Source organism: Lepus europaeus, chromosome 3 (assembly GCF_033115175.1).
Source record: "Lepus europaeus isolate LE1 chromosome 3, mLepTim1.pri, whole genome shotgun sequence".
Lineage (NCBI taxonomy): Eukaryota > Metazoa > Chordata > Mammalia > Lagomorpha > Leporidae > Lepus > Lepus europaeus.
The window spans coordinates 643902-660017 of NC_084829.1; the positions used below are offsets into that span (position 1 = coordinate 643902).

At 50.3% G+C, this 16116-nt stretch overlaps 3 non-coding genes across 3 annotated transcripts; 2 read left to right on the top strand and 1 right to left on the bottom strand.

Annotated features, from left to right (window-relative positions):
* Window positions 1-9326: 9326 nt before the first annotated feature.
* Window positions 9327-9408, top strand: TRNAS-AGA (transfer RNA serine (anticodon AGA)). Its single transcript has one exon. It is a non-coding gene; the product is annotated as a tRNA-Ser (tRNA).
* Window positions 9409-11579: 2171 nt separating this feature from the next.
* On the top strand, window positions 11580-11661 carry TRNAS-AGA (transfer RNA serine (anticodon AGA)). The gene has a single exon. It is a non-coding gene; the product is annotated as a tRNA-Ser (tRNA).
* Window positions 11662-14269: 2608 nt separating this feature from the next.
* On the bottom strand, window positions 14270-14351 carry TRNAS-AGA (transfer RNA serine (anticodon AGA)). Its single transcript has one exon. It is a non-coding gene; the product is annotated as a tRNA-Ser (tRNA).
* Window positions 14352-16116: the final 1765 nt, after the last annotated feature.

Here is a 16116-nt window from a genome sequence, read left to right on the forward strand (position 1 = left end):
GCTCCCTTGAGGACATACAACTAATCCTAAGAAAGGTCCCCTAGTTACGTGAAGTGTTAGCCATATATACCACTGTGTCCATGGATATGGTCATCATCTCTGAGTGTAATTCCTTTTCGGAGCTTCCTGGAGTTTTCTCTTTCCACTATTTCTCTCTTCCATTATTTACCTCCTGAATCTAACTGTAAGTCATTAAACAGAGTAAACAAAGAATTAGATCTTTAAGAGCTAAATACAAGAAAAGGTAACTTTAGAAAGAAATAATAGAGCCAAAAAGGAAGAAATACCTTCCTCAGTATGAAAGCTCAACCATAATTTGAAAGTAGATATAGCAAAGGTGATGAACAGATTAATGAACAAAAATTGGAACTGATGAATGAAACAGAACACAAAGAGTAGGGACATTAGAAAACACACAAGAACACCTAAACACACACGCCTGCATGAAACAAGATTGCTGTTAAAGTATTCATAATGACTAACTTTTGAGATGTAAAAACAAAATGGAGCTAAAATAAAGACGGTAATAATATATGAAATGGAATGTCATGATCAGAACCAAATTGTACCACATTATTATGATAGGAGATTAAAATAAAGTTTACTGAAGTCCTAATTCATGCAAATATTGAGTGATTGATTATACATATATTGATTGTCTGAAGTCACAGCCAAAACTAAATAGCCTTTTGCTGTTACATCTAGATATAAAAAATTAAGAAATTGATTAAAAATCAGTTATTAGCATTATATTTATACTTATATTAATATAATAGGTTAGAGCTATTTTAAAATCAGAAGTTTCAAGTCTGATATTGTGCGTTACTGTCATTCTGTCTAGTCATCTACTGTGCAGTTGGGCCCACCTTCAGTTTAGAACATCTGTATTTGTTTCCAACCATTCCTTCTTTCTTCAAAGGTTTTATTTCATAACCAATTGTGTGTGTAATAAAGACATCATGCAGTAATGCACAATTTTGGAGTTTTCCTTCTTGTGAAATGTTAATATGGCAAAGTAGACTTTTTTTTAAATTAAGATTTATTCATTTATTGAAAGTCAGAGATACAGAGAGGGAGAGACAGACAGAAGGAGAGAGATCTTCCATCTACTGGTTTATGCCCCACATAGCCACAATGACCAGAGCTGGACCAGGCTGAAGCCAGGAGCAAGGAACTTCATCTGGGTCTCCTATGTAGGTGCAGGGGCCCAAGCACGTGGGCCATCCTCTGCTCCCCCCACCCCAAGGCACATCAGCAGAGCTGGATGAGAAGTGGAGCAGCTGGGACACAAACCAGTGCGCATGTGGATTGCTGGTGCTGCAGATGGCGGCTTAAGTTGCTGCACCACAGCACCTGCCCCAACAAAGTAGACATTCTACATGTAAATTATCCTCACAAGATGAGAGAATTCTCCAATAGAGCTTTTTATTTACATACCAAATGTAAAATAGAAAACAGCTTTAAAGTTTACCAGAAATTAAGGACTAATGTATAATCACAACTTTATTATCCCTCACTGTATTCTAATGTAAATGTTTGTGTTTGATGAGACTAAATGTATGTGATTTTCTTCTTATAGCCAATATTGAATTAACTTTTAATATTTATTTTTACTTTCTTAATTTCATTTTGCTAATCATTAATATCAATAAAGCACAGTTTTTCACAAATTATTAGTTATTTAAGCTTTTTACCCTGAAAGTGATGGATATCCTTTCATATTTCTGATGTGGGCCTGGCGTACACTAATTTCACTCCAGTCTGTTGTGCATAAAGGCAAACATTTAAGTGCAGCCACATATACGGTGTGAAAAGTGGTAACAAATTTTATTCAAAATTGGGAAAGTGAACACCCATACACATGTGAGCAGGGGTTGCCCCACATGGAGAAATACTCATCATGAGTGGGCAGTGGGCCAGATGATTGCCCCAAAGGAGGGGGGCTGGGGAAAGGGAGCCTGAGGGCACGTGCACAGCCACCTGTGGCCTGTGGTGGAAGAGAGAGCTCCTCCCAGTGGCTGGCCTCCTTCAGGAGGTAGGAGGTGCTGCCTCCCCAGACATGAAGCCACCTGGGAATTATATGGCAGCTCCACAAGTTCTACCTGGAGCTCAATATCCGCCTTTTCATAGTGCCCCCCTTCCCTGGATGAAGCAGAAGTCTCCCAGGAAAGGGGGCACTGCGATTGACGCCAGGAGCACAGGGTTACATGTCGGGGCTCACTGTGACTTCAAGCCCAGCTGGCCTACTCGAACCTCCCTCCTATCCCACACTATTTCAGCTGATCGACAGGATTTCAATACACGAGAATACTTCAGAAATGTCATGGGAAATGAGTATTACGAGAGAACAATACACAGATTGTGATATAGATTTGCAGCAAAATATACCTGTCTGATATTTATTTCTTAGTTAATCTGAGTGACAGAGAGAGAGAGAGTTTTTCCTCAAATGCTCACAAAAGGCCAGAGCTAAGCTGAAGCCAGGAGCCAGGAGCAAGAAACTCAAAACCAGTTTTCCCACATGGGTGGCAGGGACCCAACTGCTTGAACCATCCCCTGGTGCCTCCCAGGGGCCACAGGAGCAGAAAGCTGAAGTGAGGGGCTGGAGCCAGAGAGCAAACCCAGATACTGCAACATGGGGTGCAGTTGTCTTAGCTGTTAGGCCAAACGCCTACCCCTAAGCCTACCGTTAAATCCCATTTTGCCTTGGGCTTTTGGAAGTCCCCTTACTTCTGGGGAATTTGACTCTATGCTTGTTTTTGCTCTTAAATGACCGCTATTCAGGTAATAAGTTAAATCTGGGTGATATACCTTCTTCATATCACTTCGAGTTTTACAGTGATTAAACAACCCCATCTCGTGATGATCTATCAAACTGAGACTCACGGATCCCAGAAAGGGTGTGGAAGGAGGCATCTAGCTGTTTGACCTTCATTCTGACTGGGAGAGGGAGATGTTGGGAAAATGAAAGTCTCGTTTCCCTACTCTTTCTCTGAGACACCTGTGTGGTGTGCCTATGTGGTGCGTGGCACATGTGTGTATGTGTGTGCTTTGTGTGTGATACTTGCGGTACGTGTTGTTTCAGGAGATGGAAGTCAAGGCTTCCCACTTTGCCTTTGCTACTGGGGGCAGGGTCGCTCATCCTCCTAGAAGTGAAAGTCCCTAGAAATGGAGAATTTAACTCCTCACAAAGTTAACTAAAAAAATGACAAATAATCAGCCTAGACATAAACTTTTAAAAATCGTAAACTTTTTTTTTTTTTTAATTTTTGACAGGCAGAGTGGACAGTAGAGGGAGACAGAGAGAAAGGTCTTCCTTTTTGCCATTGGTTCACCCTCCAATGGCCGCCGCGGTAGGCGCGCTGCGGCCGGCGCACCGCGCTGATCTGATGGCAGGAGCCAGGTGCTTCTCCTGGTCTCCCATGGGGTGCAGGGCCCAAGCACTTGGGCCATCCTCCACTGCACTCCCTGGCCACAGCAGAGAGCTGGCCTGGAAGAGGGGCAACCGGGACAGGATCGGTGCCCCGACTGGGACTAGAACCCGGTGTGCCGGCGCCGCAAGGCGGAGGATTAGCCTGTTGAGCTAAAAATCGTAAACTTTTAGAAAAAGAGGCAGGCCTAGGCCGGGGCCTTTCCAAAGAACTTGACTTCCTGCCAGGAGAGTGTGGGGCCCCGGGCACTTCTTGCTTTCATTGTATGGATCGTGCAGCACACACACTGATTGCTTAGGTGACCCTCAGGGACACTGTGGCTGTTAACTCTCCACAGCTCTGCCGGCTAAGCACAAGGCTTAATCAAGGCATCCAGTTAATGGTTGGTATTGTCTGGGTAGTCATCCGTGCTCCCAACTTACCAATGAAAACATCTCACAGAGAGATTTCCACGAGAGAGGTGTAGGACTTCTGTGTCAAGAACTCAGGGAAGAACAGCCAACTTCCGCACCTACGCTGCTCCCCTCCCCCTTAGGTTGCTTTGTGCTGCTGACTGAGTCCTGGAAGCGGCCAGGCTTGACGTCGAGTGATGCAGTTGCCAAAACACACCTTCCCACCTACCTGCACAGACCCCTTCTGATACAGCTGGGGAAGCTGGACTCTACCGAGAGAAAACACGGAGCTGTCCTGAGAAGCCCAGGAAACTCACTGTAGCGGTGCGCCTAGCCATAAACGAACAAAGAGGAAAGGCAGAAGATGTGTGCAGGGAGAGGTTTCAGACCACGACAAGGGCCTGGTATCTGTGAGAGGAGAGCAGAAAGAAAGGTAGGAACAGCTTCAGCTTTGGGCTCAGCTCTGAGACAGTCTACCCTGGCCCAGTGGGAAGCTCCAGGGTAGACTGGCCACAAGGACACCTGTGCCCAGCAGCCAGGAGTCAGTGTAGACCCAGGAGGCTCCGTGGGAAGGAACTGACCTCAGCCTGGCCGCAGTGGAGGATGGTCAAAGGCTGAAGCGAGACGCCTCTGACAGCAACCCTGCAGCTGACACAAGTTCCTTCTTGAAGGGCGATCCGAGAGACACCTCCACGCTGCCAGCGACCAAGAAATTTCAGTGTAGGTTAAGATTATCGAAGAAAGCTATTGGGGCAAACTGACTTACCTAATTAACAAATACAGAGCAATAAATGCAAGCTAAAAATAGATATTGTTTTTAAATTTCTCTGGTGGGCCTAGCACAACTCTTAAAAAATTTAGAAGAATTGAAATGACACATAATATATTTTGTGAGCCCAGCATAATGAAAATAAAAATAATAACAGAAAAAAAAGAAATCTTCAAATGTTACTAGTGAAAGAACACTTTTTAAAAAAGTTATAGCTCCTGGCTGGAGCTGTAGCAATGTTCTGTAATGTGTAAATCTGCCACCTGCAGTGCCGGCATCCCAAATAGGCACTGGTTCAAATCCTGGCTGCTCTTCTGCTCCAGCTCTCTGCTGTGGCCTGGGAAAGCAGCAGAAGATGGCCCAAGTCCTTGGGCCCCTGCACCCACGTTGGAGACCCAGAAGAAGGTCCTGGCTCCTGACTTCAGACTGGTCCAGCTCCAGCTGTTGAGGCCATTTGGGGAGTGAACCGGCAGATGGAATACCTCTCTCTCTCTCTGCCTCTGCCTCTCTGTAACTGCCTTTCAAATAAATTAAAAAAAAAATTTTTTTTTAATTATAGTTCAAAGAAATCAGGTTCAGTTAAAATGCAGGAGAAAAAGAAAGAATAATTCCAAATTTGTGTTATGCAGCTGAATTGCTTCTATTGTCTATTTTATAGCTCCAATTGCATATTTTTAGAAACAGGAAATCTTTTTTTTGAGCGCGCTCCCATCTCTACGCCATGCCTGAAATGCCTGTAAACAGTCAGGACAGGGCCAGTCCCACAACTCCATCCGGGTCTCCCAGGGAGCGGCAGGGACCCAAGTGCTTGACTCCCATCCTGACATTTATCAGCAAGAAGCTGGGGGATCAGAAGCAGAGCCTGGTCTTGAACCCAAGCCCTCGTATATAGGAAGTGGGTATCCCAGTAGGCCAAACATCAGTCCCACACAAGAAACCTTGACATTCTGTGCTGGAAGTTATTTTTTTTCTCAAGAACTTAGGAAGAACCAGCAAATTTAAAAAATACTGGAAGGTTATAAAAATATAAGATTAGGGGCCAGCATTGTGGCGTAGCAGGTAAAGCAGCATATTGGCACTGGTTCATGTCCCCATCCAGCTCCCTGCTAGTGGATCTGGGAAGGCAGCAGAAGACGGCCCAAGTGCTTGTGCCCCTGCACTCAGGTGGGAGACGCAGAAGAAGCTCCCGGCTTCAGCCTGGTCCCGTTCTGGCCGTTGTGGCCATCTGGGGAGTGAACCAGGGGATGGACGATTCTCTGTCTCTCCTTCTCTCTGTAACTCTTTCAAATAGACAAAAATAAATAAAGTATAAGATCAGACACTAAAAAAGAAAGGAAACAGAAGCAGAGTATATCAATAAGGTCAAAATGGGCATTTAGGAAGAACTGGGAATATTATTGTCCTCAGTCACAACTGACCAAAAGGCCGAGAAAACAGAAAATATGAACATCAGGAGTACGTGTAGGACCACATGATATGCTCATTAAGTGTATGTCAAGAATATGTTCATCAGGAGGGCATCTGGCACAGCAGTTAGGATGTAGCTTGGGACACTGGCAACCCATACCCAGAGTACTGGGGTTAGCACTGGCTCCAGCTTCCTGCTAACCCACACCCTGGGAGGACCCTGTCCCCTGCTAACCCACACCCTGGGAGGACCCTGTCCCCTGCTAACCCACACCCTGGGAGGACCCCGCCCCTGCTAACCCACACCCTGGGAGGACCCTGTCCCCTGCTAACGGCACACCCTGGGAGGACCCTGTCCCCTGCTAACCCACACCCTGGGAGGGCCCCGTCCCTGATAACCCACACCCTGGGAGGACCCTGTCCCCTGCTAACCCACACCCTGGGAGGACCCCGCCCCTGCTAACCCACACCCTGGGAGGACCCCGCCCCTGCTAACCCACACCCTGGGAGGACCCCGCCCCTGCTAACCCACACCCTGGGAGGACCCCGCCCCTGCTAACCCACACCCTGGGAGGACCCTGTCCCCTGCTAACGGCACACCCTGGGTGGACCCTGTCCCCTGCTAACCCACACCCTGGGAGGGCCCCGTCCCTGCTAACCCACACCCTGGGAGGACCCCGCCCCTGCTAACCCACACCCTGGGAGGGCCCCGTCCCTGCTAACCCACACCCTGGGAGGACCCCGCCCCTGCTAACCCACACCCTGGGAGGACCCTGTCCCTGCTAACCCACACCCTGGGAGGACCCTGTCCCCTGCTAACCCACACCCTGGGAGGACCCCGCCCCTGCTAACCCACACCCTGGGAGGACCCTGTCCCTGCTAACCCACACCCTGGGAGGACCCCGTCCCTGATAACCCACACCCTGGGAGGACCCCGCCCCTGCTAACCCACACCCTGGGAGGACCCCGCCCCTGCTAACCCACACCCTGGGAGGGCCCCGCCCCTGCTAACCCACACCCTGGGAGGGCCCCGCCCCTGCTAACCCACACCCTGGGAGGACCCTGTCCCCTGCTAACCCACACCCTGGGAGGACCCTGTCCCCTGCTAACCCACACCCTGGGAGGACCCTGTCCCCTGATAACCCACACCCTGGGAGGACCCCGCCCCTGCTAACCCACACCCTGGGAGGACCCCGCCCCTGCTAACCCACACCCTGGGAGGACCCCGCCCCTGCTAACCCACACCCTGGGAGGACCCCGCCCCTGCTAACCCACACCCTGGGAGGACCCCGCCCCTGCTAACCCACACCCTGGGAGGACCCCGCCCCTGCTAACCCACACCCTGGGAGGACCCCGCCCCTGCTAACCCACACCCTGGGAGGACCCTGTCCCCTGCTAACCCACACCCTGGGAGGACCCCGCCCCTGCTAACCCACACCCTGGGAGGACCCTGTCCCCTGCTAACCCACACCCTGGGAGGACCCTGCCCCTGCTAACCCACACCCTGGGAGGACCCCGCCCCTGCTAACCCACACCCTGGGAGGACCCTGTCCCCTGCTAACCCACACCCTGGGAGGACCCCGCCCCTGCTAACCCACACCCTGGGAGGACCCTGTCCCCTGCTAACCCACACCCTGGGAGGACCCCGCCCCTGCTAACCCACACCCTGGGAGGACCCTGTCAACCCACACCCTGGGAGGACCCTGTCCCCTGATAACCCACACCCTGGGAGGACCCCGCCCCTGCTAACCCACACCCTGGGAGGACCCCGCCCCTGCTAACCCACACCCTGGGAGGACCCCGCCCCTGCTAACCCACACCCTGGGAGAACCCTGCCCCTGCTAACCCACACCCTGGGAGGGCCCCGCCCCTGCTAACCCACACCCTGGGAGGACCTTGCCCCTGCTAACCCACACCCTGGGAGGACCCTGCCCCACACAGGTAGGCCCAGATGCAGCTGAGGGCCTGGGCCAGCCCAGACTCTTGAGATATTTGGGGAGTGGACCAGAACACGGGAGATCCCCTTACGTCTTTCTCTGTGTCTCTCTCTGCTTTTCAAATAAATAATAACCGGGTAAGAAATTTCTCCCCAGAGTCGGGGCGGGGGAGGGGGCGGAAGGAAGAAGACCCGGAAGTGAATTTTAGGAAACACCTCAACCTTCAAGGCCTATTTTACCCAGCAGAAGGGGAGGGGCTATGGCCGTTGGGGACGACCGCGGGAGGAGCCCTGAGGTCGTGGGTGGGGTGGGGGGGCGGCCCAGGGGGGCCGAGGTGGAGGAAGAGGGAGCGGCCAGGGCGCAGGACGGCGGAGGCCGGACGCCCAGGTCTGGCCCCCAGGAAAGGATCCGGCGTCGGGCGCCCCGGAGGCTTCTTCTCTGCCTGGTCTCTCCCACGAGGAACGTTCTCGTCGTTTCGCTGTCTTCCGACGGATCCAAGTCGGTGAGTCGTCCCTCTGCTTCCCCGCGTCGCGGGCGGCGCTGGGGGCGCAGGACCGGCAGGCGCGGGCGGGGGCGCAGGAGCGGCAGGCGCGGACTGGGGCGCAGGAGCAGCTGGTGGGGCTGGGGGCGCAGGACCGGCAGGCGCGGACTGGGAGCGCAGGAGCAGCTGGCGGGGCTGGGGGCGCAGGACCGGCAGGCGCGGGCGGGGGGCGCAGGAGCGGCAGGCGCGGACTGGGGCGCAGGAGCAGCTGGCGGGGCTGGGGGCGCAGGACCGGCAGGCGCGGACTGGGGGCGCAGGAGCAGCTGGCGGGGCTGGGGGCGCAGGACCGGCAGGCGCGGGCGGGGGGCGCAGGAGCGGCTGGCGCGGACTGGGGGCGCAGGAGCAGCTGGCGGGGCTGGGGGCGCAGGACCGGCAGGCGCGGACTGGGGGCGCAGGACCGGCAGGCGCGGGCGGGGGGCGCAGGAGCGGCTCTCAGCGCGGGGGCGGAGAGGCCGGGACCCGACGGCCACGATGGCGGAACGCGCTCGGGTTTGCTGCCGCCCCCGGGCTGTGTGGACCGCGTCGAGTCCCAGTCCAGCGGGGACGTAAAAAGCAAGCCGGGGCGGGGGGGGCGCTAGTTTTGGGAACCGGCGGGTTCCGTTCACCGCGGCCCGCGCGGCAGAGTTGTCACGTGGACGGGAACCCGGTTTCTCCCGCAGGGGCCTCACCGGGTCCCGAACCCGGCTGCAGGTGGCCAGGACCGTCAGTCCCGGCGGCCGCTCCGGCCTCTCCCTTCCCGGCGTCGGAGCCGAGGAGCCGGGCGGACGCCCTCTCTGGCGGCAGCCGTGGCCCGGGGAAGAGCTGCCGTCCAGCACGGCCACTTAGCCCGAGGAGGCCGCTGCTCCCCACGTAGTCGTGGCCGAGTGGTTAAGGCGATGGACTAGAAATCCATTGGGGTCTCCCCGCGCAGGTTCGAATCCTGCCGACTACGGCTCGTTCTTCAGTCGGGAGGATAAGCCAGAATCTTTTCCCCAGACAGTTGAAGATTGTCTGCAACCAACACGCAGACTTGGACGGTTTGGGGAGTTCTGTTTTGTTTAAAAATGATTGTTTTTTAAAAAATGAATAGAACCACTGAGGAAAACCCAGGTTTGGGGACGGGGCTACTCTGCGAGTGCAGGGAATTGCTCCCTTCTCGGCATCTTCCCGGGGTGCACTGACTTCTGACAATAAGCGGGCACCACTTTAAGGATCCAGTTCCGCCAATGCCGCTTGTAGCTGGAAAGACGTGGACCACGCACCTTCTTCCCGTCAGCATCTTCAAATCCCATCCCAGTTTAACTAAACGCAGTCATAAGCGGCTTCTCTACCCATTGGCATGTTTATAGCGTGCACTGCCAGTGGCCTCGAACACCCTAAGGGCCTGTGCCTCACCTGCCTTCCTTTGTGCTACCTTACCAAGGTCAGTAAGACAGAACTCATGCAGAAATGGACTTGTGTCGCATCATGAGTCACAGGAGAGACTGTTTAGCCAAACCGGTCCTGTGGCGTGATGGTTGGTACCCTGGTCTCTGAATCCAGCGCTGAGCCCAAAGAGCTTGTTCCTTCCACAGCTTTGAGCTTCCTCTTTAACTCCTGTGTTGGCTTTGTGCACATAAGCTGTACTGAGCAATTTGAGTTGTGATGTTTCCTGACATGTTAATATTTGCATCTGGGAGACTTAAGATACTTGTATCTTATAAGGAAGGAAAGAAGGGTCAAAAACAAATACTCCCATTGAAAATGCATCAGAAAAAATGAAATACTCAATTTTAACAAAAGAAGTACACAGCTTATCCTCTGAAAACCACCAAATGTTTATGAAATGAATGACACTTGACAAGGGTGTTAAGACCCCAGTGGTGGAAACACAGGGGTAAATCCTTATGATCTCAGATTTGATAATGGACTGTTAGATATGACACGAAAAGCACAAAGGAAAATAATGCACGAATTGAACTTCATTGAAAAGTAGGGCTCTTGTGCTTTAAAAGACACTGTCAAGGGAGGGAAAAGACAACCCAAAGAATGGAGGAAAATATTCAAAAATCTTAAATCTGACAAGGACTTGTATCAAGAGTGTATAAAGAACTCCTATAACTTAGTAATAAGAAGGCAACCCATTAAATATGAGCCAAGTACATGTCTGGACATTTCTTCAAGACAGATGTACAAATGGCTGATAAGCACATGCAAAGATGTTTTATATCATTAGTCATCTGGGAAATTAAAATCTAAGTCACATGAGATACCTTGGCACATGGAGTAGGCAAGCTGTAATCAAAATGTCAATTTCCAAAAAGTCTGGGGAGAACACGGAGAAATCAGAACCATAATAAACTGCTGGGCATTAAATAATTCATTCATATTAGAGACAGTCTGGCAATTCCTCGAACTGTTAAACGTAGAATGTTTGCTATGGCCCAGTAATTCCACTCTTAGGTATACATGCACAATGAAGGAAAACCCACCAATACACAGTAATGACAGTAAAATTCAACTTACATTGAAATATATACGCTGAAAACTAAAATCTCTCTTCTACCCATGCACTCTATCCAGTTTGTATCTGCAGTAGCCAAGTGAAAACAAATGTAGCATAATTCCGCAGTTAAAAGATTAGTATCTACACAGTCTGTTCACTATTTTTACACAAGCAATAACCCCATCTATTGCTTCTTGTTATTTCTTTCTCTTAGAAGAATATCCTGTAGCATATTTCGTCTCAGTACAAAGAAGGGAGCCTCCTTCAGTTCATTAGCTGTCAAACCCCACAATGTGGGTGCTCCAAAGTTTATGGTAATGATCAAAACTGTGTGGTTCTTTGAGGTTGTTAAAAAATCATTGTTAGTACATAGAATTCCGCAGCAGGTGGTGAAGCCGATCTCAGCTGTGGGAGGTGCCCCATGGATCCTTGTCAGAGGCTGACAGAGCTGGAAACCATCCCATCAGAATAAGGAGCCGTTCCAGTTCTGAGGATAAAATGTCAGTTGTCCACATGGAGTAACCGTGTGATAGTCACGTAAATGATGTCGACAAGTAGGAAGCACTGACAGCAAACACATCTGATGGGCTTAGGTATCAGCATGGCTATTTTACTGCGACAGAGCAATTGTCTCTCATGTAGTCGTGGCCGAGTGGTTAAGGCGATGGACTAGAAATCCATTGGGGTCTCCCCGCGCAGGTTCGAATCCTGCCGACTACGGTGAGGACTTTTGAAATTGCAAGTGAGGTATGTAGGTACCTCCTTCTTTAAGGAACTTCACCTGGCTTGTTGTGCTGGGCTTAACTTTGCCTGTGTTCGAGCTCCTTCATGCTGCCGGGAAACACAGAGTTGGGCTCTTCAGCTATGACAGAGCGGGTGGTGTTTTATTTCTCTTTTCCTCCAAGAAAAGGCTGAGCAATCTTAACTAACAGTGGCAGGACTGCACTTGCTAGTTTCTCACCGTGGCACCGTAGGATTGTTACCTTTTCAGGGATTTCCTTTTTCACATGCTAACGGCCCCTTGTGCCTCCTAGCACACTCACGCCTGCATCTGAGTGTAGCAGGCCAGAGGCCATGCTTGCTTCATGCAAACCCAGCCTGCTTATAGATTAAATAAAGACAGCAAAAATCCTTTAGCTTCCATAGAACTGGAAAGACAAGTCTAATAAAGGAACAGACAATGATTGATGCAGATACAGTGTAAATGTACTAATGTACGTATTGATGCACATTTATATATAATATTGACAGCTGAATTGATATAAATAGATTTATTTTCTTTGTATATTCATAATTTTAGTATTTAAAAGTATCATAATATAAAGCTTGAATGATTTTGTGCTGTATAAATATATACAATGAATAATAAAATTTCTTTTACCCATGTGTTAGCTGTTCAGTTTTTCTCTACAACACAAATTTTTGTATAAACTTCCAGAGTCATGTGTGTATAAAATAACATTCATTCCATTCCATTCTTTAGTTTTAAATTAACCTTAGCAAAGTAATATACAGTGTTTGTCTAGGCTATTTCTTTCACATAAAAATGTATACTGGCCCATGAAAATAATCCCAATAGATTTTTTACAAAAGTTTTAAAAAAAATCAATGCAAGAGGGACAGTCTTTTCAACAATGACACAGAAGCCCTTGGACACCCATAGGCAAAAAAACAAAACAAACAAACAAAAACAAAACAAAACAAAACAAACAGAAAACCTGAAAATAGAAATCCACATCATCATCAACTCAAACCTTATTCCTTATAAAAATAATAACTCAGAGTGAATCACAGAGATAGAAAATGTAAAACTATAAAACTTTAAGAAAATAACATAAAAGAGGATTTTTGGAATCTAGGTCAGGCAAACAGTCCTGAGACTTAAAACCCAGAGCAAAGTCCTTAAAAGAAAAAAAAATTTTGATAAATTGGGCCTCATCAAAATTCAAAACTTTTAATCTGAAAAAGGATTTTATTTAGGGGTTGAAAGAACAAGCTGAAAATTGGGAGAAAATGTTTGTAAAGTGTGTATCTGACAAAGAATAGTAAATGTATACAGAATTCTCAAAACAACAGAAAAAGAAAACATTTAGAAAATGACTAAAAAACGTGACGAGATTCCACTGATGAGAGTATATATGCAGAAGGCAAACAAGAACATGAAAAACCTTCAACATCATTAGCCGATGGGAAATGCAAATTAAAATCATCTTTGATACACAAAACAATCTGGATGAATCTCTAGGAAATGATGAAGATAAGCCAGTCTCAAAAGGTTGTATTTGTATGGCCCCATTTATATATCATTCTAGAAACGACTAAATTATAGAAATGGAGACCTGATTTGTAATTTCCTGGTTTTTAGTGATGGAGTGTGGGAAGGAGTTGGGTTGAAGGAGAGCTTCCGGCCGTAGTGAAATGGTTCTGTGTCTTGTCTGTGGTACTGGACACATGACATATATGTGAGCTAAAATCACATAGAACTACACACCGTCCCACCACACACACTTGAATACAAGTAAAATGGGGGCAATCTGAATGAGATTGGTGGATTGTGTCAGAGTTAATCTTTGGCTTGTGGTATCATAACACTGCAAGATGTCATTGAGGGAGACTGGGTAAATGGGTCTCTATTATTTCTTGAAACTATATTGAGTCTGCAATTATATCAAATTACATCTAATTATATACAGACATAAATCATGTTCATGGAAACGTCTCGTTAGTATCGTCAGCTGCAGCCTCCTCCATTGTGTGCATGTTCCACAGGTTATTTAATGAGCTGGATACTACTGGTCATTTAGGGTTTTTGTGATATCCGCCTGCAATATCAGAGCAATGGGGCTCAAGTCCCAGTTCCATTCCCAGATTTCACCTTCCTACTAATGGGCAACAGGGAGGCAGCAGCTCAGGTACCTGGGTCCCTGCCACCTACCTGGGCCCCTTCCTGGCTTCAGCCTGGCCCAGCCCTGGCTGTTGTGAGTCTGGGGCTAGCACAGCACAGAGATCTGTGTCTCCCTTGTCTCTCAAATAAAAGTGAAAATAAATAAATAAAAATGTTAAAAACAAAAGAAGTGTTGAGAGCAGGACACTCCCCCAGACCACGTGGCAGAAGTTTGTGCGAGGGTTTTCTTTGGGCACTTGAGCCAACACCTGCTGGCTCCCAGGCTGCACCTTAGTGGGAAGCTGGAGGAGCAAACAGGTCTCACGGGATTCAAAACAAGACACAGCCAAAATGACCCCTGCCCCCGCAGGATACCCCAAACCAGCAATAACGAAATCTGGGAACCAGCTCTGGCAAGGGAGCCCAGGCTGACCCAAGGGGCACCGTAGTCGGCAGGATTCGAACCTGCGCGGGGAGACCCCAATGGATTTCTAGTCCATCGCCTTAACCACTCGGCCACGACTACGTGTAGAGTGGTGGCCTCCTAGGGCTAAGTGGCCATGCTGGACGGCAGCTCTTCCCCAGGCCAAGCTTCGCGCTGGAAGGGCGTCCGATCAAGGTTTCTCAGGGGTTGCCGTCAACGGGACGAACATCACGCTGGCGCCTCAGAGCCACCTGGACCTCAGGTCCCAGTGGGCGGAGGCGCCCGTGGACGCCCCGAGCCCGGCCCCCGCCCGGTCGGCGTCCGCCGCGGACCCTCAGGGCGCACCGAGCCCCGGGCGCGCTCGCCCTGGCCGCCAGATTGGCAGCGCTTGCGCAGAGTTGAAACCCGAAGTGACCATCCACGGTAAAAAGAAAATCTGGACGTTCATCTAAGGGCTGGTTCTTTGATGAAAGGAGCGCGGCGCACGCCTTGGAGGCACAGCCCAGGGTGTGCGTGGAGCCAAAGAACGCCCGGCGAACAGGTGCGCCGCTTACTTCGCAGAGGGCCCGCGCCCCCACTCCCGGGGCCGTTGAGTCCTTGCACCGCGGGTGGGGACAGTGGGGGCTGGGGGAGAACTCGCTCAGCCCGGGAGGAGCGGGCGGGTCCCTCTCCTCGCTGTCTCGGCTGACACCGGCTGTGCGTCCCCAAGACAGAACGGCCCACGGGAGCGGTTAAACACCCGCTCCAGCAGCCGGGTTTGGAGCTAAGCCTGGTTATTCAAGCCGTAAGCAGTCGTTGGAGTAAGCAGAGCGGCCTCCCCTACCACCGGGTGGGGACTTCGCTGAGCGGGACTCATCCCCCCCGTGCAATGTTCGACCTCAGAGCTGGGCCTGAGCCGTTTGTCCACCTCACGGCGGAGTCCCCAAGCTGCGGGAGCCGAAGTATTCACTGGGTTACAGGTGGGAATCAGGCAGGTGACGCACATCTTGAGGAAATGGGGAAAAACGCCCTGGGTCTGTTCCATACAGTTTAACTCAAGTCCCCAAAGCGCTCAGCGTCATTTAGATGCCAGGCGGAAAAATGAGGTATTTCTTGAGTGAACTAAGTGCGATTCAAGATAAAACAACTTTTCTTGCCTTGTATCCTGTTAGAGCAGCTGTGAGACAATGGCTGCTGGGGACCTGGGATACCGACACGAGAATAAGTCATTCAGCCTCATTTCTAATGTGTTTTTGATAACGTGTCTTACACAGCTCACGACCGTGTGATTTAAAGGGCACACAAACTATTTACCTTTTTTCCATAGACGTAAAAGGATACTTCAAAACATTTGTGAAAAATGAAAAGATGAACTTATTTTGGTCCAAAAAATTTGAAATTCACATAGTGTTTTCATCATACGCATTTCTGTGAAGTTTTGAAGACCTCTTGTGTGCAGAAATAATGCTGAAGCCAAACATTTCCCCAAACCTCAAAAGTGAACATTTAAACACAAAAGATTCACAAAACCGTCCTCAATCCCAGTGTGTGTGTGTGTGTGTGTGTGTTTTCCCGAAGTCTCAGTTAACTGTCGTTCATTCCACCAGCACCTATCATCGATCACCTGGTAGAACCCCGGCCCGATCCCCCACCCTAACCACAGTCTGTGACGCCGGGGTCCAGCCCGTTCGTGCAGTCCTCGGATTTGCAGCCCCTCGGTGGGCTTCGCGGCGCCGGGCGTGGCCGGACGCCCCTCTCCGGGTCTGCGCGGGGAAAACCTGACTCCGAGCCCCGGGGCCGTCGGGGGACGCCCGCAGCGACGGCTCCCCGGGTCCTCGGCGGGTGTCCCCGCAACGCCGCCCTGGCCGCGCGTCCCGAGCCCAGGGCC